The 6,716-nt window shown below is 42.7% G+C and overlaps 1 long non-coding RNA gene across 1 annotated transcript; it reads left to right on the top strand.

The window, feature by feature from the left end:
* The first annotated feature begins 3,711 nt into the window (after positions 1-3,711).
* Positions 3,712-5,289, top strand: LOC109493507. The gene is made up of 2 exons (XR_002147802.3): positions 3,712-3,858; positions 4,971-5,289. It is a non-coding gene; the product is annotated as an uncharacterized LOC109493507 (long non-coding RNA).
* Positions 5,290-6,716: the final 1,427 nt, after the last annotated feature.

Genomic DNA, 6,716 nt, shown 5'->3' with positions numbered 1-6,716 from the left:
GACTTGCACAATGCCTCTTCTTTTTTAATGTTTATTTATTTACTTTTTAAAAAAAATTTAATGTTTATTTCTAAGAGAAGGAGAGACAGAGTGTGAGTGGGGAAGGGGCAGAGAGAGAGAGAGAGGGATATACAGAATCTGAAGCAGGCTCCAGGCCTGAGCTGTCAGCACAGAGCCTGATGTGGGGCTCTAACTCACCAGCTGTGAGATCATGACCTGAGCCAAAAATCAAGAGCCAGACGCTTAATGCACTGTATCACTCAGGTGTCCCAGGCTTTAGACAATGCCTCTTAACCAAAATTCTGTCTGATCTGGGATCGGCCAGAACAATCTCATCCCCACCCAGGTCTGCAGAAAGGGAGGCTTAATATTAATAAATTTGTATGTAATACTAATTTATCCAAAATGATTTGAATAGGGGAAGAAACTTAAAGAATGTCATTTTTACAATCAAAATCCTTAAACCAACAGAGAAGGAAGATAATAGGAAAAAAAAAGGAAAGAGATAAAGAAGGGGCTGGCAATCAATTGCTTCCAGCATTAATGGGTTTGGATCTGAAGTTCTGGAGAAAGATGTCTACTTTAGGATGTCATTTGCTTCTGGAGAGCCTAAGAGATTCTCAGTGTTTGATCTTACATGGCCGTTCATGTCTAGGAGGTGGGTGTATTTGCCTTTTTAACTAAGAGACATGACTCCAAGGAGCAGTTCCCAGGAGTTTCACTGCAGTGCTTGTGGTGCAGGGCCCCTCCAATAAGGTTTAAGAGCATTTTTACATTGGTTTCCTCTTCAGTAGAGAAGGTCTCTGGGCTGAACATCTTGCTTCCTATGATTTATCTCTGGGTAAAATCAAATGGGCTTAATGAAAATAAGCTTGGCCTTAAAGTTCTACAACTTTAAATGTATCAGCCTGTGACTAGTGGGCATCAAAGACAGGACAGGTATCTCCATATGAATGGGCGTCCGGTGGCCAGCTCACAGGGAGATAGTCTATAAATTCCTGTTACAATGGGCTTAATAGCCAGGGGAGCTAAGAGGAAAACCTTTGACCACAGCAACTGAAGTTGCCCACAGAGTATTGCAAGTTTCCATTTTAATGTGTCAATCTTTGCTGATTTCTCTGAGGATGGGGGGTGGGAGGACCCATGAAGCTTCTGGGTGACAGACAAAGCCTTACAAAGTCCCTTAATTTCTGTTCTGACTGCAAAGTACCCCTGAAAGTAGATGAATAGGTATTACTCAAGTGGGAATCCCAGAGTCTACTGTCTTGACAGTTACTTTACAGAAAGGAAATGATTCCAGCCTAGCAGAAAATAGACAATATCCTGGGATTAAGAACATATTCATAAACACAGGGAGCAACTGAATGAAATCCATTTGCACATGTTCTAAATGACCTAAAAGTCTGTGCTTGTGTCCTTGCCCCACCTTTACAGTTTTCAAAGGGTTTGGGACATCACAGCTAGAAGGTGCAGCAAAGATGTGCTCTGAAATCTCCCTAAGGTTTCCCTGTGAATACTTATTTAGGACATTTTTTGTACTTTCCTTTCCATGGACGGTAGGGCTTGGTTCTTTCAGACACTCTATTTCAGCCTCTCAACGCAGACCAAATCACCATCTCGGTGCCACCAGATGCCATCTGGGTGAAGCAAGCAATCTGATCCTTCCCAATGTGTTATTTCAGAATCAGGTACTTGATTCTGGAATCAACTCAAGACTCGATGCCAATAGTCAGACATTCATTTTGGCTTTGAATTCTGGACTTGTTGGGTGTCCTGGATGTGTTAACATAGCTTGTTTAGTATATTCATCTGCTAAAAGATGAACCTTTGTTTCTCAAAACTGCTTTTATGTGGTTGCCTTGTTTAATGGGAGTACATCAGCTGCAATTAAGAAGTGGTGTTTCTTCCAAAGCAGACCCAAATCTTGAACCACTCCAAAACCATTTCTGTATAGACATTTGCTCGTTTACCTCAGCTAACTGGCAGGCCTTAGTAAGGGCTACACTTGTGGCAACTTGTGCATACTTCACGTCTCAGGGAGGGTTGGATTTGAACAAGCCTTAGTGGGTTCTGATTTTATATCCAGCTTGATAGCTTTCTTGTTCGGTTCTCAAACAGGATTCATCCATACATAATTCACAATCTAGGATGTCTAAAGGGGTTTCAAGAAGGCCAGAGGAAGCCAAGAAAAGCTCCCAAATAAGTTCACAGCAGTCATGAGATTCTCTCTCCTCTGGGAGGAAAAGGACAGGTTTTAGGATGTTTCAGCAATGGATAGAAATGTGTGCAGGTAAAAGCTAAAGGATTTCAAAAGAAGTCATTCTAGAAACAGAAAAATGTCCTGTGCATTCAGTCAAAAGGACGGTCTGAATGGTGTGAGGGATCATGGGGTTAAGTGGAGATCTTAAGACTACGTCAGCAGGGCCCTCTGTTGACCTTGAACTGCTGCCACTGTGTGCAAACAAGGAGGGTAGGTTTTTGTAATGAAACAAATGTGAAGATTTAATCACCAATGGGTCTCTGATGTCCATGTTCTTGTTAAGTTAGAATTCGCATAACTTGGGTCAATGTACAAATAGATTTATGATTATTGGAGAATCCTTTAAGTTGTAAAAGCCATTCTTCAGGAAGTCGGTGTAATACAAGGGCTCAGGAGTGTCAGTTTTCATTAGCTTATAGGAAAGAACAGCTGGTCCAAAAAAAAGTTAGGAATCCAAAGTCTCCAATATCCTTTGGGACCAAGAAATCCTCTAAGCTGTCTTTTGTTAATTGGCTCGAAAAGTCAGGAACAGGTTCCCATCTAAGAGGAAAGAGACTCTTAATTTTTAGTTTATGCCATGGCCAAGAAAATGCACTTGGCTTCTGGTAAAAGTGGGAGTTTATCCTTAGAGACTCTGTGTCCCTGTACACTGATAATGTCAGTAAGTGGAAGAAATCAATTCTGCAAAACTCTCGATCTTGAGAACAAGCAGAAGATCATATATTGTATAAAAGTGGAGTCCTCGGGAAACTGGATGTCTCTAACGGTTCAGGTATAGTTTTGTATTTTCAGGAAGTAAGAGGATGCTTCTATGAACTCTTGGGCACAACATTCTATGTGCATTGCTGATTTTCCCAAGTGAATGCCAAGAGGCACAGGGAGTCCAGGAGAAAGGATATACTAAAGAATGCTGAGCATAGTTCCATAGCTGTAAAGTATGCAGCAGTCTCAGGGATTGAGAATAGGATAATGTTAGAGATAACAGAGAAGTAGAGAAGTAAAATCTCCCTCATAGCCCTTAAATCTTGTGCAAAGTGGTATCCACACCGATGTGTCTTTGCGACAGACAGGAGTATTACAAGGGCTAGTATGAGAATAATAAGCTCTTGCTGCAGTCACATGGATATAATGGGCTATAGTCCTTCAATAGATTCCTTTTTTTCCCCCAGTGGCTATTGGGCATTTTCAGCAAGAATATAGCTAGATTTATTGAGATATTTACAAGTTCAGCCTCTTTTATGTGTCTCACATCTGAACTATCTTTAGTCAAGAGGCTATTAAGGACACATTCAAAGTCTGGGGTGTCCAGACAAGAGGCATCGGGGAGTGGTAATCAATTTGCGCCATTATCAGGTTATAAGCCAGAGATTCTTCAGCCTCTGAGAGTTCTAGAAATACTCCATCTGGTCCACAGGTCATAATAGCACACTGTTTGCAAAGTAAATCTCATCAAACAGATTCAGCACCGGGCTTCTGTTTACTCCATCATCCTGAAGGGTGATATTGACCCATTACTATGGCCACTGCTCCTGCCAGCCCTCACCAACAGAGGAGGGCCTCCACCAAGCTTCTTAGTGATGTTGGTGCCCCAAGTACCAGTGAGTGATTAATACCCTTGGTGAATGTTGTGTCCTCTGCGCCTTCTCGAGGTCTTCTGGCCTTACCTGAAATATCCATAAATGCTATCTACTTCCCCTCAGCCTCTTTATTTCTTCCTCTCCCACCTTCCAGAGTAACTCAAGCATTTACCCTTCATTGAGGACAGACCATCCCTTTTTTCCAGAATTCTCAGAAATACTCCAGCAACAAAAACTCCCATTACCTGGGTTTCTTGCCAGAATGTTAAACTCCAAGGCCTCAGAAAGTGCCCATAAGCTACTGAATTCTTGCTCGTCCAATTTTACATTCCAAACCCTTTGATCAAACAACTTCAAAATCCAACCCTAGGCACGCGACCCCAGCTTCAGCTAACTCACACCAACTAACCTAATTCTTACAGCGTCTTCAGGATAAAGTCTCCTTCCTCCCTTATCAGGCCTGATATGTCTCTAGCTAGGTCATGTTGGGATCTACCTTTGCTACTGGCCTAGCATTAACTTAAAATATAGTGTATTAATAGGAAATCTGAGGTACAGGAAGGCCAACAGATCAGGAAATGATGGCCATTGAAAAGATAGTTTAATACTCACAGTTTCCAAGAGGAGAGGGCATGTCATGCCACAGAAGTGCCACACAGGGAAGCCCTGTGATTTGTCAGGAGGCAGAGGGAGATGGGGAACGGGACGCCAGAGCTTTCACTGTGATTTCTACAGGAAAGAACAGGCTAAACATGGTAAGCAAGCTTAGTGTCTGGTTTGAGTAATTTCAGTGGTATCTGGGGCATGAGGTTGTCCCTAGTTTTCCTGTACCGGGGCCTGGAGTGATTAGGGCAGATAGACAATGGCCTTGAGTGTGAGTGTAGACTCTGGATTAGTTGGTTTGTACCAGAAAAGGATTTTTCCTAAGGGTAGGGAGGGAGATGAGGGAGGCAGGAGGCCAAGGCAAGGTGACTCAGGTGTATTAACAGGTTGTCCATTATAAGGCGTAACCAGCATATGCATATAGAACAGATATTCAAGCATCAAGTTTACAGAAGCTAGAAGCATGGTCAGTACAGGCACCTAGGAGAAGAGGCAGGGATAGCTCCTGACAGGTATCTGTTTCCTTGCAGGGGAAAACCTTCTGCAGCATCTTCAAGCACATCTTGACAGAGACAGACGGGCCCTATCTACAGTACCAACATCTTCAGAGACATTCAGCCAGATAACCCCACCCATATTTCAAGGCCTCCCATTTTCCCAATCCTGTACATGACCCTAGTATTACAGACCTATAATGGCTGAGCATTCAAACATCTCTGAAGCTCAGGACTCTAACCATAAAAGTATTGAGTCATCTGTTTTTCCACTACAGAAGACATGGCTTCCTTGTAAGCCACCGCAGAGTGCTCCCTGGCCCTCACAAAGTAACAAGTCTTTATTGCTAGTTAACAGCCTTTGATTCTTCATTATCCCTCATCAGGATATATCCGTCCAGGTTGGCCTCAACCAACTGATTCCGCATGGTCACTCCCCCCACCCTCCCCATGTCTCTCAAGTTCATGAGTCATGGAGCACTGCAACGCGACTACTTCCTAGTTCCAGGGATAACCCAGGCCCCACACACCACTCAGCGTATTATGTTCTTCACCACCGTGTGGTGAATCAGTCCAAAATCTCTGTCTTCTTGCCAAGTTTTTGGACCATTCTTGGTACCATTGGTTTTACTTTGCCAAGAATCAGCCTCCAAGATGAGATGAGATACACAAGAAACACACTGAAGGAGGAGAGAGGAGAAAGCAAGGAAATAATTCAGATCACAGTGCGAGTCTCACACTTGCATAAAGAGAGAGGGATGAGGAAGCACAGAATAAAAGGAGTGTTGGGTTTCGGGGGTGAGAAAAGTAGGTGATGGACATTGAGGAGGGCACTTGTTGGGATGAGTACTGGATGTTGTTGTATGTTAGTGATGAATCATGGGAATCTACTCCTGAAGCCAAGACTACACTGTATGTAAGCTAACTTGACAATATAAAAAAAAAAAAAAGAAGAAGAAGAAGGAGTTTTGGACTGCAGGACAATTCAAGAAATGTTCAGTCAAGTCCTCAAGTGAAAGTCACCCTCAGGATGAGCCCTGCCTCTTCAGAATGAGACTCTTAGTATTCCCGCCACACTGCCTCACAGGCTGGGAGCAGCCAACAGAAGCACGGCCCCAAGGGGAATGCGACAGAGGATCCAAAAGGTATTAGCTGGGGCCACCCTTCAGAGAGACACTCTCGCCTTCTCTCAAACGCAGCAATATAACTTTCAACTTCACTGACTGATCCAAATTCAAATTAACCTGTACAAAACAGAAATGTAAAGTGATTCTTGACTGTATTGTATAAGGGTACATTTCTATTTAATTGTATTTATGATCCTTTAAAAAAAATCCTCTTTGGGGATTACTACCATATCCGCACATGTAGCTAAATGGTATTATTTCTTATGTTTCCGTCTAAGATATCCTCAGATATCCCATCAACCCAAAGCCTTCATTTGGAAAGAGTAGGCAGTTTACAAATCCTGTGAGCTACAGGACTATGAAGTTTCACCCATTCATTCATTCATTCATTCTTCCATGTTTTCATCAATTCAATGCCACTATTATTCATCCTCTATGTACCAGGCACTCTGAAACTCTGCAAGCCCATAAAGCTGATAGCATGCAATTACTGAAAACACACAATGAGCAACTACTTCCTAGAGTCGTCTCCCCATCCACGGGTTACCACTGATAGGACTATATGCTCTACAAATTATGTAAGCTCCCCTATCCTAACAAGCACATCAGACACAATCAGAAAGAAACAATTTCCAGCTGTTTTTCCCACAAAGCA

This window comes from Felis catus, chromosome D3, assembly GCF_018350175.1.
Source record: "Felis catus isolate Fca126 chromosome D3, F.catus_Fca126_mat1.0, whole genome shotgun sequence".
Lineage (NCBI taxonomy): Eukaryota > Metazoa > Chordata > Mammalia > Carnivora > Felidae > Felis > Felis catus.
Note: the sequence above shows the minus strand (reverse complement) of the source record. Positions and strands in the feature narration are given on the sequence as shown.